Source organism: Nicotiana sylvestris, chromosome 4, assembly GCF_000393655.2.
Source record: "Nicotiana sylvestris chromosome 4, ASM39365v2, whole genome shotgun sequence".
In the NCBI taxonomy this organism is placed as follows: Eukaryota; Viridiplantae; Streptophyta; class Magnoliopsida; order Solanales; family Solanaceae; genus Nicotiana; species Nicotiana sylvestris.
In genome coordinates this window covers 11,014,287-11,038,176 of record NC_091060.1, presented here as the reverse complement: position 1 = coordinate 11,038,176, position 23,890 = coordinate 11,014,287, and positions in this window count along the sequence as shown.

The window sequence follows — 23,890 nt, the reverse complement described above, 5'->3', positions numbered from 1 at the left end:
TAATTAACGAAAAATACAAAATATATGTGCGTTTGCATTTAGAATTTAATTTAATATTTTAGGGCTAATTAAGCAATTAGGTTGTTTATAAAAGGAAAATTACACAAAAATAGTTTAATTTGCATTTTTAATTTTAAATGTTGATTTTAAGTAGTTTTCCATTTAATTTGTTTTTTTAATTGTGACAATTATCATTTGGGTTTAATTAGTGTTTGTTAGGTGAATTACGTTCTAGGAATTAATTTAGATTTTTATTTAATCTTGAAAAAAACAATAAAACAAAGAGAATTTTTGGAAAAATTGAAAATAGGTGAATATAAAAGGAAGAGCAATACCAATTGGACTCATCCCCAATTTTCTTGTCCAAGCCCAAATTGAAATCCTCCACCCCAGCCCAATTACACCAAACCCGCCCGGCCAACCCGTATGCAACCCGACCCGCTCCCCAAATAATGGGTTAAACCCAAATGAAACAAGCGGACGAGACCTAAAGTCCCAAACCGATGCCTACTGTTCTTCTTCTCCAAAATCGCTCGAAACAGGCCCCAAATTCAGTCTAGATTCGGGCGAGTGAATCCCAAATCTCGCCTCATGCGTTCCCCCTCTCTCCTCATCACCATTTCTAACGGTTTCTGACACCAAAGATTCCCTCTCCTCTCACTCGCTCGAATTTGAGTTTTATCGCACGATTGGAAGGCTCTGGAGACGAGATGTTGGATGAGTGTGAGGCGTTGGATTGATTTCACTCAATTCGAGCCCCACATTCATCAAGGATTGGTCTTTAAAAGAAGCCTTATCCGATTTTGTGAAGGGGGACTCAAAAAAAGAATTTTCTGAAAAAGGGTTGAAAAAGGCTCTAAAACTGATGGTTTTTAATTTGTTTTCTCCTTTGAAAAATCCTTTCAAAGTTTCAGAGAAAGACGCATACAAATCTATCTTATTTTTTCTGAATCCGGATTTGAGTTCCAAGGAGATAAAATTGAAGTTCGAGTTTGGTTTACTACTGTCGTCTTGCTGATTTGCTGCTGAACCTCGCTAAGATTTAGAGTCAAGAGGTGTATTGTTGAGTCTGTAATTGTTATAAAGGAGATTTGCGATTTCAGGTTCATCTCTTCTCCGTCTTTCCATTACTCATGGTTCTGTTTCATGTGTTCATGTTTGTTATGATTTTGTTTAAGACTACTTGAAAGTCAGTGCTCGTTGTTTAATTTTGAATCCTGAGTTCCTTTGGCCTTGGTTCAAGTTTTTCGTTTTCTTGGTTATTCTACATCGGACGAGTGATTGCACACAATGATGTAATGGGTGTGGTTGTATAACATCGTCTCACTCGTTTTTTTCTAAAATTTGAGCACTGAAACAGAGTCATGAGGTTTTAAGGGTTGGAACCTGCTTGTTCGATCATTTTGTTGGTCTGGCCATAGTTTAAGCACCAAGTAACTTGTGTGCTTAGTTCATTCTTAAATTAGTAAGTTCAATTTAGCTTCTTATTGATTTGCAACTAGCTGAGATTTTAGGGTAAAGTCTGTTCAGGTTGTGTCAATTTTTCTGATGCATTGTAGCTGAAATGTGAGTTCGAACATAAACTGCTTGTTGGGGATATGATTTTACTTATGATCGAATGTTTTGGGGACTGCTATTGAATGCATTTAGTCAATGGTGGCAGCAACGACTCAAATTCAAGTTGTTATTCTGAAAATGTATGAACTAAATTGGTTCCCTTGAATTGAGAGTTTCTTATCACAAATCCTGAGCTGCCTTTTGTCTGAGAGTTCAGAAGACCCCTGTTGGCATTCTTATGATGCCTGACGTGCAAAACTCCAATCGCAGCTGGATTCAGCAGACTAGTTTCTGTGTAGAAGTTGTATAGCAGTTGTGCATCACTTGTTCCTTCCAGATTTCAGATTGTGAATGAGGCTGTTGCACTTCATTCTTCTGTCCACTATGTGCATAACCTACTGAAACGAAAGGCTTGCATTGGCAGCTAGGAAATTGGGAATGTTGTTTAAAATATGAATCACCTAGTTTGTGGCTGCATATCTTAGCATCTGGTTGCATTAGTCTGTTGCGTATCTCAAACTAGTGTGCATACTAGCTAGCATTTAGCTTCATCTAGAGTAAGTTCTGTTCATGTGCCAGAATCAGCATCCCTGATGCATCTGTTATGACTCCATTAGTTTCAAAGGGTGTTTGTTTCACTCCCATGCCAAAATAAAGGCACTATGCACTCAGCACAGTCCCAGGTTAACTAAGCTTAGGATTTCGTCAATTGCTTACTCTTTTGAAATAGGCATAGATTTAATGGGACTCTATTTACCAAAGTGCTTACTTGTTGCTTCACATTCTTCCTTCCATGTATGATCTGAGATTTCATTCTTTTGTTTGGGCTGATGTTTGATCTGGATGGTCATTGAAATGTGCAGTGATCGCAAGAAGCATCATTCTGGGAAATAGATTTTTTTGAATAAGGTTGAAATATTTGTGAAAAGTAAGGCACACATACGAAGTTTCTTTGCATTGCTAGTTAGAATTCAGTCGTGGCATAGTAATTAGTTTGGACCATGGGAATTGTTGATTCCTTAATTTAAACATAAGGGATTTGGACCTTGCCATATCTCGGACTTGAATGGGCTGCAGTTCCATAAGTCTTGGGCTTCAGTAATTTGGCCCAAAGGTTTTGAAGCTCTCAATTGCATGGCCCTCACTTTAACCAACTTCGTTTTGATCCTTAGAATTCGTGGTGCTCCATTTAGCAAATTTCCATGGCCCTCGCAAAGTTGCAAATGCGCAGTTGCTTTGGGCGCATTGTTTTAATAATATACCTTCCAAAATTCGGGTCCGCATTTATGTGACCCAAATCCAAATCTCAAGAATATTGAAGTATGCCGAAAGCCATGGGTGCATTTATGTGACGTGGTTCGAGGCGTGTTTTAATAACGTTGCAATCTTCTTTAATTAATTAAATAAAAGCGGTTAAAAAATTAAGTTTGCACATAGGTTCATAATTATTTAGAATCAAATAATTAAGCCAGATATAATAGTTGAGCGACCGTGCTAGAACGAATTATTCGGGAATGCCTAACACCTTCTCCCGGGTTAACAGAATTCCTTACTCGGATTTCTGGTTCGCGGACTGTTAAACAGAGTCAAACTTTTCCTCGATTCGGGATTGAATCGGTGACTTAGGACACCATAAAATCTCCCAAGTGGAGACTCTAAATCTTTAATAATAATCCTGTTTCGATTGTCCTTTAATTGGAAAAACTCCTTTATACCCTTTCGGGGGTAGGAAAAGGAGGTGTGACAATAGTAATACCCGACTTGAGCTAATATTACTTGATTTGCATGAATACCTATTTGGACTTGAGAAAGCCAAATTGTGCAAAATCACTCAAACTACTAAGAGGTATAGAGTGAGTACTCAGATGTGATAGCTATATTACGATCCTAACTAATCATGAGCTTGCCCTAGATTCTTGCTACCCATTAGATATCCACCTAGGTGGAAGTCACGACCCTAGTCCCTTTAAACACTTGAAACACATCAACAAAAATATTGTCCTTAGTTTCAATTATTGCAATCTTTAGAGTAAAGTTAGAAGTAGAAATCAAACCCAAAACTTGTGGAAGCGTAATTAGACTCAAAGCCCACATCTAGCTTAGATATAAACCTAATTCTAGTTATTAACTCCATGTGAATTCGATCCCGACCTAGTTGGGTTAAAACGACATCGACCACCCTCTCTTATTAATAGTTGTGTAGGCTTGGACCTGATCAATAACGGACTATAGTGCATAGGCTCCAAAGTCACAAAATTCCTCAAATATCTGAAAATCAAAAAAGTTACCTCTTCACCATACCATCTAAGCGCTAATAGACAGGCGGAGTCAACCAATAAGGTAATTATCCAAAACCTCAAAAAGAGGTTAGAAGCTACTAAAGGAGAGTGGCCCGAAGAGTTACCAGGCGTGCTATGAGCGTACCAGACGACAGCAAAATCAAGAACGGGAAAGACACCTTTCTCTCTCGTATGTGGCGTAGAAGCTTTGATCTTGGTGGTAGTAGGAGAACCAATCTTACAGTTTTCCATAGCAAACGAAGAAACAAATGACGAGACGTTGCTGGTGAAGTTGGATCTACTTGATGAACGCAGGGACTTGGCACGTGATGATGGTGGCTCAGAAGCAAATGATGGAAAGATACTACATCGGAGGGCCAATCTCCATTACTTAAAATTGGATACTTGGTTTTGAGGAAAGTGACTGAGTTCACTCGGGAAATTAATGTTGGGAAGCTGGGTCCGACATAGGAAGGTCCCTACCGGGTTTCAGCTATCACTGGTAAAAGATCTTACGAGCTGGATAATCAAGATGGAGTCAAGTTGTCCAGCAATTGGAACGTGACTCTCTTCAAAAGGTATTCTGTTGATAGATCATGTAGACGCTGAAAGTATGTGCTGCACTCTTTTTTCCTTCAACCAGTTGTTGTCCCAAGCGGGTTTTTGTAGCAAGATTTTTAACGAGGCAGAAACGGAAAATATACTACAAAAGGAATGTCATCGGCAAGGTTAAGACTTTTAAATGACAAGGCATTGAAATAATAAACCACTACGGGATGGTTAAATAGTCTTTAGCTCGATGGCAAATTCTTAATGGGAAGTAAAACTTGCCATCGAACCAAAGGCTATTCAGCCGTTCACAAGTGTTTTACCCAGTGGAACAAGACTTTCAGTATTCCAATTCACATATTTCGCATTCGAACACTGGGGGGAATAGTATGAGATATGACAATAATATTGCCATAAAAATCGAGACTACGAGACCCGGGAATAATAATGTCTCATCGGGACCAGGAACTGCACGGCCAGGTCCGTAGGAACAAGTTGTACAAGTTAGCCACATGTATTGGTAGTTTTCTTTTTTTAGCAAACAAATGCTTATGTACTTTTTAAGATAGAAGGAATAAAATGAGGTCCTTTTATTTTTATCTTATTTCTTGTCCAAACGATGAGTTGATGTTATCATTTGAAAGTTAACAAAAACTTCAAATGGTTGTGTTGGAATGAACATGAGACGTCATCTTGAAAAACACCATAAACATAAGAGGGCCTTCTCTTATGAAACCCTCATAGTAAAGGGTTTATTCCAGAAGAGTTTGTGCCTAGAACAAAAGGCTATCTGATAAAAATACACCCGAAGACATATCTAATTCGACGCAAAAAGAATAAAATTTGCGCAATACTTAAGCAAAAGTCTTCTTTATTTATCAAAATGACAAACGACATAAGTAATATACAAAAGAAACAACAAAAGAAAGGAAGAAAAATCTAAACATTATCGCTGCCAGAACTTGGGGGGGAGAGAGGCATGTACACCCTCCGAGGGAAGTGGGCAGATCAACCGCCGGTTCAGGTCTTGAGTCTTCATCTTCAATCTTTTCATCCTCATCCTCGGTTCCCGAAAATTTGAAACTAGTGATTGAAGAGTCACTTGCGGCAGGTTGAGCAGGAAGACATTCTCGAGCAGTTAACTCCAGTGCTCGGGCCTTGGCAATGCAATCATCAATATCGAATGCCCGTTTTGGCCTCTTCCAAGGTTTTTCTCCTCATATGATACATAGCATATGTTTTTTCAAATATGAGAGAATACTCTTGGAATTTGATCTTTGATTTAAGCATATCAACCTCGGTCAGAAGGTCATCCCTTTTGGATCTCGTGGCAACGAGGCTAGAATCGAGATCACAGATTGTAGAAAGATGGAGCCGACTTTCATCCATGATCTTTTTGAATCTCTCCTCCATCCAAACCCTCTTCTCCTCTGCGGCATCAGCCTCCTCAACTTTAGAGTTCTAGGCTACCTCCAAATTATTCACATGTTCAATGGAGGCAGACTCGCGCTCGGCAGTAGCAAGAATAACATCTTGAAACTCAACCCACATAGCCTTAGCGTCTTGAATTTGTGAATGTAGTTGTGTGGCTTCTTAGATGTGGGCCATCACTTCCTGCTCACTTTGCTGTAACCATGCCTCAAGCTCACCTGCTTTAACACCCTTTGTCTCCAACACCGGAAGGCGAGCAGCAAGTTGGTCCTTCTCGGCCAACAACTGATCCCGTTCGGACATAAGTCCTTCTTTATCAAGGATAAATCTCTAAAGGCCTTCGGAAGCAAGGAAGTTGGCATGCAAAAAAGTATATTGAAGTTAGAAACCTCGTAACAGTAGATAGTAGAAAATAAGCAATAAGAGAGCAAGTACGATACCCGCTGCCACATTATGCATGGCGTTGTTCAACATGTACTCCCCAGAAAGGGAGTGTATTTTCTTCTTATCATTCTCTGAAGCCAACGGCTTCAGGTGGTTGGCAAGTTCCACCGACCTGGACAACAGATGACACCCCTTCAAAACTGAGAAAGTGACACTCCTCCTTCCTCGGGGATTTGGAGAAGGGGGAGAATAATTGTGCCCCAAATTCCCGTGGATAGGAGACCAGGGAGGAGAGGTACCCTCCTCTCAGGCGTATGCGACCGGCGGAGGGGATGCAACAGATGCTGATGGCGAAGGTACGACTGGTCTAGATGGGCATGAAGTTGTTGGTGTTGAAGTAGCTACAATGGGAGCATTGTTGGTTGATCCTCAACCGAAGACAGAAGGGGCCCAGGGTTTGAAATCCTTGAACCAGAAACAAAAACGGGGATAGGACAATGGGAGTTGGCATTATCTACCAGATCCATCTCGCCCCACAGTGTTTGGACCTTTTCATCGGTCAGTTCTAAATGTAGCAACCCCTTTGGGAGGGTGCTACTTAGGAAACAAATCTAATTTACTACTTATAAAATATTAAAAACATATTAGTTAAAAATATTCAGAATAATTTAGTAGCGAAAATAGGCCCATGTGAAAAGGTTCAAAGTGCAATATTTTTTTTTTTGAAAATACACTTCATAATTTTATTTTAAATGAAATACAATATCAAAATATCAACATAAGGTGATATAACCCTTCTTGAACAATCAACAGATTAAAGCAACTTCCTAACAAATTTATACTTTCATTCAACATCAATGCAAGTTTGTATTGTATATAAATTTCAAACTATCAGGTATATAAAAAGGAAACTAGTTTTCTCCTTTGTACATATTTACAAGACAAAGTGTAAATTCAGCATATTACAAGACTTGAGTTATTAACACATCCTAAAACAACAAAATAAGTTACCAAATTCAAGTTACAAGATTTTGGTCTTAAAATTCAACAAGTCTCCAAATAACATACATACATACATATATATATATATATGTATATATATATATATATATTTGTGGTGTGCAGCCCGATCCATACACACACACACACACACACACACACACACACACACACATATATATATATATATATATATATCATGTACATGTCCCAAAACTATGCAAAACCAAGGTGCATATGCAAATATGATCTCCATAAGTGCTCCCAAAAAGATTACTTCATAATGGCCGTCTTCATATTTCATCTCGTACATTACCTACGATAGAAAACAACTATCGCTAAGCATAAAGCTTAGTGGCGTATAAACTTTGGGCTTTGAGTCATTAAATTCTCCAATTCCCCTTTCAGTCATAGGTAGCTCAATTTAACATAATTTAAAACAAGCGAACAAATATATCAAACATATCAAATATCAAACTTTGAAGTGTTTCCAAATATCAATAACAATGTTCAACGGTCGAGAAAGCGTATACTATCAATCCAAGAGAGTTTACCAAATATTCATTTTTCGCCCAATAGGTACGTCATGCCATCACACTAAGTATCATCAAATATCAAGATGGATCGAAGGCCCAAATCAAGTAGGGTCAAAACCCAATAGTCAAGAGAATCAAGAACCATATTAAAAATGGCTTCCTAGTTCGTACTTAACACGGACAAGTTCCATAATTTAAGATGAACTACAAATTCAAAGTCAAGATGGCAAAAGATCCAAATCAAGAGGCATGCCAAGATGAGTGACAAAGCCACTGCCACAAGAAGGACAAAGTCCCAACAAGAATGCAAAATGATCAAATAATTCGTACGAATGGGCGATTTAGCAAATATCTTACAATACTTGATATAAAATAAATATAACAATATAAATTGAAGACAAGAAAAATAAAATATCAGGTTATTACAAAATATTCCAGCAAGCAAAAATAGTACAAAGTTTATACACAAATCTTGGTGTTTTACCACAAAACAATTCAATCACAACTTGGGGATGTTCGAATCGTCTACGCCGTAATCAAACTAAATCCGTCCACTTCCTCAAACACTTTCCCTTTGATTTTTCAAGGATTTATATACCTTAAATATATAATCAAATATTTAAATAAGTTCAGTGATTTAACATGTCAAACTAAACATGATATTGGTGAAAATTACCCAAAGATGTTTGAAACAGAAATTCTGGATAGTATCACTGTTTCATATTGTGGCTCGATTTTTAAGATCTAAACAGATAAACTAGACTGTGTAGTCTTCATAAAAGTTGTATATCTATATTTTAGCATTTCATAACATCTTGAATCACCCCTATATCTATTTTGTACAGAAAGTTATGCTAAACTTACTAACGGTAGTACATGGAGTATTTCTAAAACTGAAAATCTGGGCAGTACCTGCCCTGTACTTTCTGATCCATTTTCGGGTAAATACCAGCAAAACTATATTTTAGTTCCTTCATAAGAGTTATAGATATATGAATACCTTTTCAGAAAGTCCTGAATCACTTAAACCGGAGCTCTGTACAAAAAGATATATAGAAAAAACTAATAGTTGTCTAGTGTAAAAACGAGTTTAGAAACTTACCACAAAAGAGAGGAGCAATTTGATCTTCACCAAAAAACGAATATTGATGGTTGATTTAGTAGAAATTTATGGTGGTTTCATGAAGTTTTCAGAGGCTAAGAAGGAGAGAGGGTAGGTGGTTTTGTTTCTTTGTCTTGCAAGCATGAAACAAGAGAGAAGGATATGGAAAGGCAAGTCTTCCAAAGTAATATCTAAACTTTGGATAAGTATGAAAAATGTGGCTGCCCAAATTACTAATATCTTTAGATAAATACAAAAGGTTGGCAGCCCAAAAACTTAATTATATAATGTATTTAATAACAATTCATCAAAATAATATTAAGTGTTACACATAGCAACACCATGGAGCTTCTTTGTCAATATTAACATAACCTAAAGTAAGAAATTTTCATATATTGTCAATTTCACGTTTAGGAAGTGCAAAATAAAATATCTCCTCGTTATAAAAATGCTCAATAAAGAATGCAAATATTATTAAAATTTTGAGGTGTTACACTAAAAGCTCTACTGGTTAAGCATTCAGTTGAGATGATGAAGATTTTTGTCTCTGTAGAAGGGTAGCCTCTTCATCACTAGCTTTCCCGTCATCTTCAATGACCACTGTGGCTGCGGCCGACTCAATTATGGCCTTCTTTATTTTCTTATTTTTATCCCTAGCAGAGGAAGAACACCGCCTTTTTAGTCACTTGTGCTCTGGATGGGGATTCCGAGAAGAAGTGCCTCCACTGGAAGCAGACCCGAGGGCACCGCTTCGAGCGAGAGCACTTTGTAACAATCTTGTGGCCTCTGTATGGTCGGACAAAACCTCGACCTCGGGGTAGGTGACAGAGCCCTGCGGGAGTCCTTAATCAAGCAAAAGGATATGATTAGCGAATTTACTTATATACATACAGAGTCAAGGGATAGAAGGACTCAGTTTACCATGGTTCTTGTCCTTCCACCATATTTGGGTGCCATTTGCTTCTACCAACGGGTTTCTGGCATTGTAATATCCAAAATTTTCTAAAACCATTGGTCTAAGCCTTGAACCCTTGGTGGTGTCCACCGAGCAGCTGAAATAACGGAGACAAGAAAGTCAATAATAACGGAGAACAGTCTTTTTACGAAGGAAATAGATGAACAAAATACAAACTTATGTGAACGACTCCATGATTCAGGGAAGGGTGGAGTTGTGTTCGGGATAATATACCTAGTAGAAATGATGAAAAACCGCTCCATCCATCCACGATCACTATCATCATACACACTGGTAAGAAGGGCATGGTGGCCACGCCTGCTGAAATTTATTACTCCCCTATGGAAGATTTTAGTGGAGTAGAGATTCATCATGTATGCCGGGGTTAGGGTTTCCCTAGTCTCCATGCACAGCTGGCGAAGACATGCCATCGTTCGCCACACAGAAGGTCCCACTTGCGCCAAACATACCTGGTACAGATGGCAGACCTCCAAGATCATGGGGTCAAGCCCCATCTCAAAGAAAACGGGCCCAAAGTGAAGGGATACATATAAATATACATAAAACCTTCCTCGAAGAAGGTAACCCGCTCTATTAGGTCAGGCGCAATGATGTTAGAATGGCGAATAGAGGAAGGATACCTGCTAACAAGCATGCTGCTAACAACCCAAGTCCATGGATTCGCGGATGGAACTTCTCTTGAAAGTCATTGACGATGCTCAAGTGTTTGGGTATGATGATGCTTACTGTAGGAGGATCGACATCGACATCAACCTTCTTATCTTTGCTTCTCTTTGGGCCTCCACCAAAGAGAAGTCCAGAGTTCTCAGAAGACTCAATAAAAGAAGCTATAATAGCAAGAAGATGATGGAGTTTTTTGAAGAAAATGGGAGAGAGGTGAAAGCAGAAGAAGGTTAAGTGCAAAGAGGATAATGAACTTATGAAAATTTTGGAAGTGAATGAGGTAAAGAGATGAGTATAAGTAAAGATATAGATGGCAAAAATCGTGGCCATGATTACCTCGAGAACCGGCGAAAATATTACTGAATCATGGGGCAACACACACGGGCGACCCGACAAATTTTGAGGTCTAAAGCCAAACTTTATGAGGGGCGTTAACTTTTTAATTTTTTTAATTATTTATTTGAAGTCAAATTTTTTAGTTTTTCTTAGATACAAAATTATTAATAATCTTCTTATAATCAATAACTCCTAATAAGTATTTCTCAATTGATAATATAGTGAATCCATTTAACATTTATTGTGACATTGTTGTTCTTAGGTAAGATTTTATCAATTTAACTTTGAAAACTTCTTTCCGCTGAAGCAACGGTAACATGAGTTATGAACACAATTTCATAAGCAATTTAGGCATTTGGAAAAGAATTAAATCATTTTAATTGATTAAGTGTATCAATTAAACTTTTATCTTTGTACTATTTTTCTTAATACTTTTAATTCACAAAATAAATCTAAATCATCAATAGCGAACTGATTATTATGCTTTAAGGAACATTCAAGATTAAGGCAATATTTTTTCAAATTTCCAACATCTAGTGGTCTTAGTTTTTACTGCCAAATACAAAACTAAAAATATTTTCATATGCTTCGAATTGTTCAAATCTATTTTGAAGTGAAAAAATAGTCTTGTCTATTATGTATAAAAGTAATCAACTCTAAAGGACTCTTCGAAAAATTTCATTATCGACATTCGCATCAAATTGTTACTTCCTATATATCACACATTTCTTATGAAATTCGGGTTCGATATTTAATTCAAGTGCAATTTCCTTTGTAGAAATCATAGTAGCTGCAAATTCTTCTTTTCTATATTTATTAAAGAAAGAAATCAAACTTTTTCACTTTACGAAACTCTTTTTTAAATTTATACATAGTCTATTAGGTATACAAAAAATTGGGGCTCCCACAAATATGGGGCCTAAAGTGGTTGCTTTACGGAAGGGCCACCCCTGGCAAAACGTATTCGAGTTATTAAATGCGAGAAGATGTGCGTTCTATCAGGCGTCAGAGACTGTTCAGAAAGGTTTCAAAAGATTTCCCGGTAATAAAGAGATTTTCACCAACTTCCCGGTGACACAAAGTCATGCCACCGGGAAAGCAGGGGGACTATCTGTATAAGATAAAATTGGTTTATACTAAATGACTAAATGGTAGCGTGACACGTCGAACCGAAGACAGGCAGAAGGTAAAACGAGTAACAGCCAGCATGTCACAACCAGAATTTTCCACCCTCGAGAGTCGTGATGGCGCCTACTCGTAGAAGCTAGGCAAACCATGAACTTAGAAATCATTAACTCTTCTGTTTTAATCCTTTTTACACCTTATATTAACAAGGAAATTAAACGGTTAAATAACAGCGGAATATGAGATTAAACAGAAGTCTTAAATAAATATAAAACCAAAATGTTTCGAAAGTCAATACATGCCTCTACCCAGAAACTGGTGTCACAATATTCACGGACTACTAGAAGTACTACATACAACAATCTGAAGGAAAAATAACACTTTGTATTGGATACATGAGATAATAGAACATAATAAAAGATAGAGGAGACGTCGGGCCTGCGGACGCCTGCAAGGCTACCTCGGTGTCTCGGTGGACTGAAGGTTGGCTCCCCTACTATTGCTGATCAAGTGCCGCTCCGGTAGCTACACAGAGTGTAGAGTGTAGTATCAACACAACCGACCCCATGTGCTAGTAAGTGTCTGGCCTAACCCCGGCGAGGCAGTGAAGAGGCTAGGACCAGACTCCAGATAAACCTGTGCAGTTATATAATATACAGTAAAAATATAAACAGGTAATAATAGTTAAAAGGGAGGGGGAAACATGCTTCGGGGAAACATATCAATTCTATCAGAACTTAATAAAGTATGAAAGAACACTCGATGTCTACAATCAATATAGTGACAATACTGTTGCGGCGTGCAACCCGATCCCTTATCATTTAACCTTGTTGCGGCGTGCAACCCGATCTATATATGTAACTATTACGGCGTGCAACCCAATCCAATATAATATCTGTTGCGGCGTGCAACCCGATCCAATATAATATATGTTGCGGCATGCAACCCGATCCAATATAATATATGTTGCGGCATGCAACCCGATCCAATATAATATCTGTTGTGGCGTGCAACCCGATCCAATATAATATATGTTGCGGCGTGTAACCCGATCCATATATATAACTGTTGTGGCATACAACCCGATCCAATATATACAGTCAACAATAGTCATAGTTACCCGTCTCGGCAAGGGATCAACAATAGACTACACTATCCCGGCAAGGGAACTTAACAGTACAAGTATATACGTCCCGGCAAGGGAGAAACAGCCATAACCAAAATTGTTCCAACATCTAACTACATCAACTATAACTCAACTAGTTTCAACATATAACCACCTCAGCTATAACTAAACTTGTTACAACACCTAACTACCCAGCTATAACCAAACTCATTACAACACCTAACACGAAGAATCATCAACCTAAGCATCCGTAATATCAATTAAGAACACAATGCAAGGGAACCTCAACTCAACAATAGCCCGGCAAGGGGTAACATAAGGGTCTCTTCTCATTCTCACTTTTACTTCATAATTCACTTCACAACTCGAGCCAATGCTCTAGAGTTTCGATTATCACTTATACTTTCACAATTCATTATTCAATTTGAGCCAACGCTCCTCAATGTTCATAGGTCACAACTCGTTCCACAATTGTACACAACAAATAAAAATCATCACCAAGGCATGAATAATACAACGAGATCATGAAAATCACAAGATAAGACTCACGGTCATGCTTGACACCAACGCATAGTTACTCGTCACCATACCTATACGTTGTACTTGACAAGAAACAAATAGAAAATAGGACACAACTCTTAATCCCTCAAGCTAGGGTTAGACCAAACACCTACCTCGATGCCTCGAACATAACTCAAGCTTCCATTATAGCTTTACCCCTTGATTCCACCGCCAATTCGCTCGTATCTAGTCACAAATTACTTGATTACATCTATAAACGCTAAATGAATCAACCCCAATGCATGAAAATGAGTTTTTTCCAAAGTTTTTGCCAAAAAGTCAAAATCTCCCCGGGACCACGTGGTCGAAACCTAAGGTTCGGACCAAAACCCAATTACCCACTCCCCCACGAATCCAAATATATAATTTGTTTTTAAATCAAACCTCAAATTGAGGTCCAAATCCCCAATTTTAGAAAAGCCTAGGTTCTACCCAAAACACCCAATTTTCCCCGTGAAAATCTTTGATTTGAAGTTGAAATCATGTTAAAAGATGTTAAGAAGTGAAGAAAGTGAGTTAGAAATCACTAACCAACGTTTTGGAGAAGAAAGGTTGTTTGAAAAATCGTCTCTTATGTTTTTGGGGTTTTGAAAAGTGAAAAATAACTGAAATTCTCGTTTATTTATACCCCTCTCAGACCCCCTGTGTGGACCGCATCAAATGGACCGCGGCCGCACAGGCCTCCCTGAAGACCTGCAGTTCAGCACCCTGTGCGGACCACACAAAGGCGACTGCGGCCGCACAGCTTCCACCGCGCCCCGCACAAAGGCAGTCGCGGACGCGCTGGCCCCTCCGCGGTCGCACGCGATTTCTCGCGGACCTCATTAGAGGGTTCAGAGACCTGCAACTTCATGAACCTGCGACATTTGACTTTCTAAGCCTAAGGCATCCCGGAACCTAGTCGAAACTCACCCGAGCCCTCGGGGCTCCTAATCAAACATACGTACTAACTCACCAACATCATACGAACTTATCTGTGCGATCAAATCGCCAAAATAACCTCAATAACAATGGATCAAACCTCAAAATCAAGAACTTTTCTCAAACTTCATCAAGTATCAAATTTAGCAATTTAGGTCTGAATCACGACAAACGACGTCTGTTTTCAACCAAACTTTACAGAAATGACTTAAATCATATATAAGACCTGTACCGGGCGCCAGAACCAAAATATGGCCCCGAAACTATCATGTTATAATCAAATTTCATTTCAAATATCTTTAAACAATTTCAGAAAATAATTTTCTTTGAAAATTCAGTTCTCGGGCTCAGGACCTCGGAATTCGATTCCGGGCATACGTCCAAGTCCCATATTTTACTACGGACCCTCTGGGACTGTCAAATCACGGGTCCGGGTCCGTTTACCCAAAACATTGACCGAAGTCAAATTATCTCATTCTATAATCAAAACTTATTATTTTTCATAGATTATCATATTTAAGCTTTCCAGCTACGCGCCCGGACTGTGCACACAAAATGAGGTAACTCTAAATGAGATTTTCAAGGCCTCAGAACAGGGAGTTTCATTTTAAAACAAGTGATGACCCACTTGACCTTTTGGGTCATCATATTCTCCACCTCTAAAACAACTGTTCATCCTCGAACGGACAGAAGAAGGAAGTACTTGAGTTGGGGAAAGGATGGGGACGACTCCGTATATCGGGCTCGGACTCCCAGGTCGATGCCTCAGGAGGCTGACCTCTCCACTAAACATGAATAGAAGGAAAACTTTTCGACCTCAACTGACGCACCTGTCGGTCTAGAATAGCTACCGGCTCCTCCTCATAAGACAAGTCCTTGTCCATCTGGACAGTGCTGAATTCTAATACGTAGGATGGATCGTCGTGATATTTCCGAAGCATGGACACATGAAACACTGGATGCACGGCTGATAAGCTCAGCGGCAATGCAAGTCTATAAACCACATCTCCCACTCAATCAAGAATCTCAAACGGACTGATGAACCTAGGGCTAAGCTTGCCCTTCTTCCCAAATCTCATCACGCCCTGCATAGGCGACACTCGGAGCAATACCCGCTCTCCAACCATAAAACCACTCGAACTTTGCGGTCTGCATAACTCTTTTGCCTGGACTGAGCTGTATGAAGTCTATCCTAAATAATCCTAACCTTGTCCAAAGCCTCCTGAACCAGATCCGTACCCAACAATAGAGCCTCTCCCGGTTCAAACCATCCAACCGGAGATCGACACCACCTACCATATAAATCCTCATATGGAGCCATCTGAATACTCGAATGGTAACTATTGTTGTAGGCCAACTCCGCTAAAGCCAAAAACTGATCCCACGAGCCTCCGAAGTCAATGACACAAGCTTGGAGCATATCCTCCAAAATCTGAATAGTCCGCTCGGACTGCCCGTCCGTCTGAGGATGAAATGTTGTACTCAACTCAACCTGGGTGCCCAACTCTCGCTGAATTGCTCTCCAGAAACGCGAGGTAAACTGTGTACCTCAGTCCGAAATGATAGATACAGGCACACCATGAAGACAAACAATCTCCCGGATATAGATCTCAGCTAACCTCTCGGATGAATAGGAGATTGCCACAGGAATAAAATGCGCTGACTTGGTCAGCCTATCAACAATGACCCATACTGTGTCAAACTTCTTCCGAGTCTGCGGGAGTCTAGTAACAAAGTCCATAGTGATCCACTCCCACTTCCACTCGGGAAGCTCAATCCTCTGAAATACCCCACCAGGCATCTGATGCTTGTACTTGACCTGCTGACAATTCAAACAACAAGCCACATATGCTACGATATCCTTCTTCATTCTCCGCCACCAATAATGCTGCCGCAAATCCTGATACATCTTTGCGGCGCCCGGATGAATAGAGTACCGGGAGCTATGGGCCTCCTCTAAAATCAACTCTCAGAGCCCATCCATATTAGGCACACAAAATCGACCCTGCAATCTCAAAACTCCATCATCATCTAGGGTAACCTACTTGGCACCTCCGCGCTGCATCGTGTCTCTAAGGACACACAAAATGGGGATCATCATACTACCGATCACGGATATGCTCCAATAAAGAAGAACGAGTGACCGTGCAATCCAATACACAACTAGGCTCAGAAATATCCAACCTCACAAACTGATTGGCCAAATCCCGCACGTTCAAAGCAAGCGGTCTCTCACCGACCGGAATATAAGCAAGACTGCCCATACTGGCTGACTTCCTACTCAACACATCGGCCACCACATTGGCCTTTCCCGGATAATACAAGATAGTGATATCATAGTCTTTCAGCAACTCTAACCACCTCCTCTGTCTCAAATTCAACTCCTTTTGCTTGAACAAATACTGAAGACTCTTGTGATCCGTGAACACCTCACATGCCACGCCATACAAGTAATGCCTCCAAATCTTCAATGCGTGAACTATGGTTGCCAACTCTAAATCAAGAACTGGATAGTTCTTCTTATGAATCTTCAACTGCCGCGAAGCATAAGCAATGACCTTGCCATCCTGTATCAACACTGCAACAAGTCCAATACGAGATGCATTACAACAAACCGTATAAGGCCCTAAACCTGTGGGCAAAACCAACACTGGTGCCGTAGTCAGAGCTATCTTGAGCTTCTGGAAGCTCGCCTCACACTCGTCTAACCATCTGAACTAGGCACCCTTCTGGGTCAACCTGGTCATCGAGGCTGTGATAGATGAGAACCCCTCCACGAACCGACGGTAGTAGCCTGCCAATCCCAAAAAACTCCGAATCTCTGTAGCTGATGCTGATCTAGGCCAGTTCTTGACCGCCTCAATCTTCTTCGGATCAACCTGAATACCCTCTACTGACATAACATGACCCAAGAATGTAACTGAACTCAACTAGAACTCACACTTTGAAAATTTAGCATACAACTACCTATCCCTCAAAGTCTGAAGGACCACTCTGAGATGCTGCTCGTGCTCCTCCCGGCTGCGGGAGTATATCAAAATATCATCAATGAAGACTATCAAGAACGAGTCCAAATAAGGCCAGAACACTCGGTTCATCAAATCCATAAAAGTTGTTGGGGCATTTGTCAACCCAAATGACATAATCAAGAACTCATAATGCCCGTACCGAGTGCGGAAAGTTATCTTAGAGACATCGGATGCCCTAATCCTCAACTGATGGTAGCCAGATCTCAAGCTAATCTTCGTAAATACCCTGACACCCTGAAACTGATCAAACAAATCATCAACTGTCGGTAATCGATATACATTCTCATCGATCCGTCCTTCTTCTTAACAAACAACACCGGTGCACCCCAAGGCGAAACACTCGGCCGAATGAAACCCTTCTCAAGCAAGTCTTGCAACTGCTCCTTCAACTCTTTCAACTCAGGCGGGGCCATACGATACGGCGGGATAGAAATGGGCTGAGTGCTCGGAGCCAAATCAATGCAAAAATCAATATCTATGTCGGGTGGCATACCTGACAAATCTGAAGGGAATATCCCAGGAAACTCACGAATAACGGGCATAGAATCAATAGAGGGAACCTCAGCACTAGAATCACGAACATATGCCAAATAGGCCAAACACCCCTTCTTGACCATGCGCCGAGCCTTCACATAAGAGATAACACTACAGGTAGAATGACCAGGAGTCCCTCTCCACTCTAAACGAGGCATACCCGGTAAGGCTAAGGTCACAGTCTTGGCATGACAGTCCAAGATAGCGTGGTAAGGTGATAACCAGTCTATCCCCAATATAATATCGAAATCGACCATGTCTAAACGCAACAAATCCGCACGAGTCTCAAGACCCCCAATCACCACAATACAAGAACGATGGACTCGATCAACTACAATAGAATCACCCACCGATGTAGATACATAAACATGAATACTCAATGAGTCACTAGGCATGACCAGATACGATGCAAAATAAGATGACACATACGAGTAGGTAGACCCCGGATCAAATAACACTGAAGCATCTTTATCACAAACCAGAATAGTACCTGTAATGACTGCATCTGAAGCCTCAACCTTGGGCCTGGCTGGAAGAGCATAACATCGGGGCTGGGCCCCATCACCCTGGGCTCCATCTCTAGGACGGCCTGCAGCTGGCTGGCCTCCACCTCTAGCGGCCTGAGCTCCACCTCTAAAGCCTCTACCTCCACCTCTAGCACCTCTACCCCCACCTTTAGCTGGCTGGGCAGTCTATGGAACACCTGATGCCTGAACCATAGCACGGGGACCTGCTGCTGCGACTGAGTACCCACCAATCTCGGACAAGTCCTCCTGATATGACCATACTCACCACACTCATAGCATCCACCCGAGTGCTGTAGCTGAGGAAACTAAGACTGACCCTGGCGACCCGAAGGACCACCCCGAAAACTCTGGAGCGGTGGTGCACTGATAGGAGCTGGTGGTGCACTGTAGGACTACTGATCGGAATACCGCATCTGTGGACCACGGCGACTTGAAGCGCCGTGAGAGACCTGAAGAGCTGACTAAAAGGGCCTAGGAGGATGGCCTCTACCATATGAATCCTTGCCTCCAGACGAGGCACCATTGAATCTACCTGAATGATGAGGCCTCTTATCCAACCCATGACCACCTCCCTACGACAGGACCATCTCCACTCTACGGGCCACATTGGCCGCCTCCTGAAAAGTGATCTCACTCCCAGCCTCCCTAGCCATCTGAAGGCGAATCGGCTGAATAAGACCATATATAAACCTTCTCACCCTTTCTCTCTCGGTAGGGAGTATGATAAGAGCATGGCGAGCTAAGTCGATGAACCTGGTCTCATACTAGGTAACCGTTATGGAATCCTTCTAGAGGCACTCAAACTGCCTCCAATAAGCCTCTCGCTGAGTAATGGGGAGAAACTTCTCCAGAAATAGCTGTGTGAACTGCTCCCAAGTCAAGGCTGGCGATCTGACTGGTCTAGCTAAGCAATAATCCCTCCACCAGGTCTTGGCGGATCCAGACAAGTGAAATATAGCAAAATCAACCCCATTGGTCTCAACAATACCCATGTTCCTAAGAACCTCGTGGCAGCTATTTAGATAATCCTGGGGATCCTTAGTAGATGCACCGCTAAAAGTGGAAGTGAAGAGCTTAGTGAACCTATCCAGCCTCCACAAAGCATCGGCAGACATAGACGCTCCATCACCGGTCTGAGCTACCACACCCGGCTAAACTGTTACAACTGGCTGAACTACTGGAGTCTGAATTTGAGGAGCTACATGTTCCGGAGTGCGAATAGTAGGAGTCTGGGCCCTCCTTCAGCCTGAGAGACGGCTGGTGCTACAGGAAGCAAGCCCGCTCGGGTGACACTCTCCATGAGGCCCACTAATCGGACAAGAGCTTCCTGAAGGACTGGGGTAGCAATAAACCACTCTGGGACCTGAGCTGGGCCCACCGGAGCTTCTAGGGCCAGAACCTCGTCATCAAAGTCAACCTGAGGCTCCGCTACTGGGGATGCTGCTCGGGGCTGAGCTCTACCCCTACCTCGGCCTTTGGCACGGCCTCGGCCTCGCCCTCTGCCCCTCGTGGGAACTACTGCTGGGGGCTCGAGCTGCTGAGCGGTAGATGAGGAAGCGCGTATTCTCGACATCTGCGAAAGAACAGAGTGAAGTTCAATTAGCATTGGGAAACAAAACCACACAACGAGAAAGAACAAATGTGAGATTTTCCTAACTCTGTAGCCTCTGGGGGATAAATACAGACGTCTCTGTACCGATCCCTCAGACTCTACTGAGTTTGTCCATGAATTGTGAGACCTATGTAACCTAGAGCTCTAATACCAACTTGTCACGACCAAGATTTTCCACCCTCGGGAGTCATGATGGCGCCTACTCGTAGAAGCTAGGCAAGCCACGAACTTAGAAATCTTTAACTCTTCTGTTTTAATCCTTTTTACACCTTATATTAACAAGGAAATTAAACGGTTAAATAACAACAGAATATAAGATTAAACGGAAGTCTAAAATAAATATAAAACCAAAATGTTTCGAAAGTCAATACATGCCTCTACCCAGAAACTGGTGTCACAATATCCACGGACTACTAAGAGTACTACATACAACAGTCTGAAGGAAAAATAACATTGTTTGTCTCGGATACATGAGATAATAGAACATAATAAAAGATAGAGGAAACGCCGGGCCTGCAGACGCCTGCAAGGCTACCTCGGTGTCTCGGTGGACTGAAGGTTTGTTCCCCCACTGCTGCTAATTAAAAGCCACTCCGGTATCTGCACAGAGTGCAGAGTGTAGTATCAGCACAACCGACCCCATGTGCTGGTAAGTGTCTGGCCTAACCCCGGCGAGATAATGACGAGGCTAGTACCAAACTCCAGATAAACCTGTGCAGTTATATAATATACAGTGGAAATATAAACAGGTAATAACAGTTAAAAGGGAGGGGGAAACATGCTTCGTGGAAATATATCAATTATATCATAACTTAATAAAGTATGAAAGAACACTCAATGTCTACATTCAATACAGTGACAATACTATTGCGGCGCGCAACCCGATCCCTTATCATTTAACCTTGTTGCGGCGTGCAACCCGATCCACATATGTAACTGTTGCGGCGTGCAACCCGATCCAATATAATATCTGTTGCGGCGTGCAACCCAATCTAATATAATATCTATTGCGGCATGCAACCCGATCCAATATAATATATGTTGCGGCGTGCAACCTGATCCAATATAATATCTGTTGCAGCGTGCAACCCGATCCACATATATAACTGTTGCGGCGTGCAACTCGATCCAATATATACAGTCAGCAATAGTCATAATTACCCGTCCCGGCAAGGGATCAACAATAGACTACACTATCCCGACAAGGGAACTTAACAGTACAAGTATATACGTCCCTGCAAGGGAGAAACAACCATAACCAAACTTGTTCCAACATCTAACTACCTCAACTATAACTAAACTAGTTTCAACATCTAACCACCTCATTTATAATTAAACTTGTTATAACACCTAACTACCCAGCTATAACCAAACTCGTTACAACACCTAACTACATCAACTATAATTAAACTTGTTATAACACCTAACTACCCAACTATAACCAAACTCATTACAACACCTAACACGAAGAATCATCAATATAAGCGTCCGTAATATCAATTAAGAACACAATGCAAGGGAACCTCAACTCAACAATAGCCCGGAAAGGGGTAACATAAGGGTCTTTTCTCTTTCTCACTTTTACTTCACAATTCACTTTACAACTCGAGCCAATGCTCTAGAGTTTGGATTATCACTTATACTTTCACAATTCGTTATTCAATTTGAGCCAATGCTCCTCAATGTTCATAGGTCACAACTGTTTACACAATTTTACACAACAAACAGAAATCGTCACCAAGGCATGAATAATACAACGAGATCATGAAAATCACAAGATAAGACTCACGATCATGCTTGACACCAACGCATAGATACTCGTTACTATGCCTATACGTCGTACTCGACAAGAAACAAATAGCAAATAGGACATAACTCCTAATCCCTCAAGCTAGAGTTAGACCAAACACTTACCTCGATGCCTCGAACACAACTCAAGCTTCCATTATAGCTTTACCCCTTGATTCCACCGCCAATTCACTCGTATCTAGTCACAAATTACTTGATTACATCAATAAACGCTAAATGAATCAACTCCAATGCATGAAAATGAGTTTTCCCAAAGTTTTTACCCAAAAAGTCAAAATCACCCCGGGCCCATGTGGTCGAAACCCGAGGTTCGGACCAAAACCTGATTACCCATTCCCCCACGAATCCAAATATATAATTTATTTTGAAATCGGACCTCAAATTGAGGCCAAATCCCCAATTTTAGAAAAACCTAGGTTATACCCAAAACACCCAATTTCCCCCATGAAAATCTTTGATTTGAAGTTGAAATCATGTTAAAAGATGTTAAGGAGTGAAGAAAGTGAGTTAGAAATCACTTACCAACATTTTGGAGAAGAAAGGTTGTTTGAAAAATCGCCTCTTATGTTTTTGGGGTTTTGAAAAGTGAAAAATAACTGAAATTCCCGTTTATTTATACCCTCTTAGACCCCCTGTGCGGACCGCATCAAATGGACCGCGGCCGCACAGGCCTCCCTGAAGACCTGCAGTTCAGCACCCTGTGCGAACCGCACAAAGACGACTGCGTCCGCACAGCTTCCATCGTGCCCCGCACAAAGGCGATCGCGGCCGTACTGGCCCCTCCGCGGTCGCACGCGATTTCTCACGGACCGTATTAGAGGGTTCAGAGACCTGCAACTTCCTGAACCTGCAACATCTGACTTTCTAAGCATAAGACATCTCGAAACTCACCCGAGCCCTCGGGGCTCCTAACCAAACATACATACTAACTCAACAACATTATACGAACTTATCCGTGCGATCAAATCGCCAAAATAACCTCAATAGCAATGGATCAAACCTCAAAATCAAGAACTTTTTCTCAAACTTCATTAAGTATCAAATTTAACAATTTAGGTCCGAATCACGTCAAACGACGTCCGTTTTCAACCAAATTTTACAGAAATGACTTAAACCATATATAAGACCTGTACCGGGCGCCGGAACCAAAATACGGCCCCGATATTATCATGTTCTAATCAAATTTCATTTCAAATTTCTTTAAACAATTTCAGAAAATAATTTTTTTTGAAAATTCATTTCTCGGGCTCGGGACCTCGGAATTCGATTATGGTCATACGCCCAAGTCTCATATTTTACTACGGACCCTCCGGGACCATCAAATCATGGGTCCGGGTCCATTTACCCAAAATGTTGACCGAAGTCAAATTAGCTCATTCTATAATCAAAACTTATCGTTTTTCACATATTATCATATTTAAGCTTTCCAGCTACGCGCTCGGACTGCACACGCAAATCGAGTTAACTCTAAATGAGGTTTTCAAGGCCTCAGAACACGGAGTTTCGTTTTAAAACAAGTGATGACCTTTTGGGTCATCACACAACACCGGGAACAAAATCTGCAATTGGTCATCGGTGGGCTCCGAAGGGAGCACAATCAACGTGAGTGGATCGAATGTTTGTCACCATATAACATTCAATGAAGGATATTCCCTAGCATTAAATGGATAATCGTTGCAAGAAATATTTGCATTTATGTCCGGTCGTTACATATTCATCAATGGCCCTTTATTGTAATTTAAGAGGGGCTTGATCCTAGGATCTTGTTTCCCTAGGTATAGTTATAAGTAGTAGACTCACCAGCCATTGTACCACACGAAATTCTTGGCAAAAC